This window comes from Penaeus japonicus, unplaced genomic scaffold (genome assembly GCF_977035675.1).
Source record: "Penaeus japonicus unplaced genomic scaffold, GWHDUDI00000001_assembly GWHDUDI00000037, whole genome shotgun sequence".
Taxonomy (NCBI): domain Eukaryota; kingdom Metazoa; phylum Arthropoda; class Malacostraca; order Decapoda; family Penaeidae; genus Penaeus; species Penaeus japonicus.
In genome coordinates this window covers 19,188,080-19,190,579 of record NW_028234439.1, presented here as the reverse complement: position 1 = coordinate 19,190,579, position 2,500 = coordinate 19,188,080, and positions in this window count along the sequence as shown.

Sequence of the window (2,500 nt, the reverse complement as noted above, 5' to 3'; positions counted from 1 at the left end):
TGATAGATAGAGACAGAGGGAGAGAGAGAGAGAGAGAGAGAGAGAGAGAGAGAGAGAGAGAGAGAGAGAGAGAGAGAGAGAGAGAGAGAGAGAGAGAGGGGGGGGGGAGAGATAGATAGAGACAGAGAGAGGGGGAGAGATAGATAGATAGAGAAAGAGAAGAGAGAGAGAGAAAGAAAAACAGAAAGAAAAAAAAATAGAGAGGGTAAAAAAAAAATAAACAACATAAAATACATCGACACGAAACAAAAATATATAAGAGATAAAAGAACGACACACACACACGGCGGGATTAATATAACCAAGGCGTTACAGAACGTTTTCAAAACTCTCGGAAACCTTTTTACGCCCATCCTCACCCACACGTAACACGGAGGCAGTCTTACAAGTTTGCTTATTATGCTATTGAACATTGGTCTCGCCTTGCCTGGGGAGGGGGGGGAGGGGGCCTTGAACCGGGCTTCCAAAACACGGCGATGGATAATAACAACAAAAGGAAAAACAGAGAAAAGAAAAGAAACAGGAAATGTTTCTTTATATATGTTTATGTTATATATTTATGATATAAATATCTATAGATATATATACATATATATATATATATATATATATATATATATATATATATATATATATATATACACATATATAAATATATATATATATATATATATGTATGTATGTACATATACATATATACACACATACATATATACACATTATCTATCTATCTATCTATCTATATATATATATATATATATATATATATACACGTAAATATGAGTGTATATATAAGAAAGTTCAATTAATCAAATCAAGAAAGGTAAAGATTAAATTTTGCGTAAATTTTGAACAGTGATGTATCAAATACATTTTTAGTGAAAGTCTCAAATACGTGTGTAGATTGATTAACATATTGACAAATAACAAGGTAGTATGCTCAGCAGTTAACGGCAAAGTGACCTGCACTGATTTTGCAGTAGGAAATGCCACAACAGGTTGAACCTCCAAAATCCGGCACCTGCTGGTCGTGGCCTTCGCCGAAGTATCGAAATTTCCGAACTATTGAATTCCGGTGCTCAAACACCTCACAGTCTCTGCTGGGAGATTTTATTGTTGTCACTCGGCCATTTGAAACTTATAAGATAAAAATAAGTATTCATTAAATGCATACGAAGAAGTAAATATGCATACTTGATAGAGAAAACTACTTAAAAAAAATAACGAATTTCCACTGCAGTAACATAATACGGTACAATATAATTAATGTATTATGGTTTTCTGGCACAATATAATTAACGTATTATGGTTTTCTGAAACAACATAATTAATATATTATGGTTTTCTGGCACAATATGATTAATGTATTATGGTTTTCTGGCACAACATAATTAATGTATTATGGTTTTCTGGCACAATATGATTAATGTATTATGGTTTTCTGGCACAATATAATTAATGTATTATGGTTTTCTGGCACAATATAATTAATGTATTATGGTTTTCTGGCACAATATAATTAATGTATTATGGTTTTCTGGCACAATATAATTAATGTATTATGGTTTTCTGGCACAATATGACTAATGTATTATGGTTTTCTGGCACAACATAATTAATGTATTATGGTTTCCTGGCAAACTATGATTTTCATCCATATTCTATCTCACAAAACTCTTACACCACACCATACCCTTTCTAAAGTGGTAATGCTTTAAAATCACTTAAATATTTATGTTACCAATTTTATACGTAATCAAGCAGAAAGAGTTTTGATTACAAACTGTTGGACAAAGTGTGTATACATGGAACACAACGCGTACATTGTATATGAACCAACCAGTTTACTAGTTAAGTAAAAAGGGGCGTGGCTTCTTGGCGAATATAGCGTGCGGTGACTATGCGAGTGGGTGGGAGTGGTCAAGGGGGGTGGGGGGGGGGGGCTCGAGTTTATTTTAACGTGCCTTTCCCTTAACAGGAACCGCCTTGCTTTCCTGTTGGGTCTTGAAGTCCTTTCCTTTCCCCAGACGAATCAGCTGTGGGTGGGGAGGGTCTGAAGCGGAGGATGGCTAATTGTTTCTTAACCCACTCACGCCGGATGACGTGCTGACACGTTTTGTGGTTTTCGCGTCAGACGCTGCCGACGAGATATTGGGGCCGGCCGGCGTCGGGGCGTGAGCGGCGGGCGGCTAGCGCCGCGGCGCCCGTGCCGCCGGAATTTGAAGCGTTTGAAGCGATGCGTTCGAAAACCTCGGTATTAGCTCCGTGTTGCAAAGGAAATGATGGCCCCGGCGTGAATGGGTTAAGTGCTGATCCAGTAGGTGTTTGCCTTTCCGCCGTCCTGTATATCTGTCTCCCTCACTGGGTTAAGCCCCTGCTCTTTCTCACTCTCTTACTATCGTCCTCTTTTCTCTCTCCCTCTTACCTTCCTTATCCTTCCCCTATCCCGCCTTTCCTCTCCCCGGCAACGGGTCTTTTCTTTTCCAGTTTTGCTTTACAG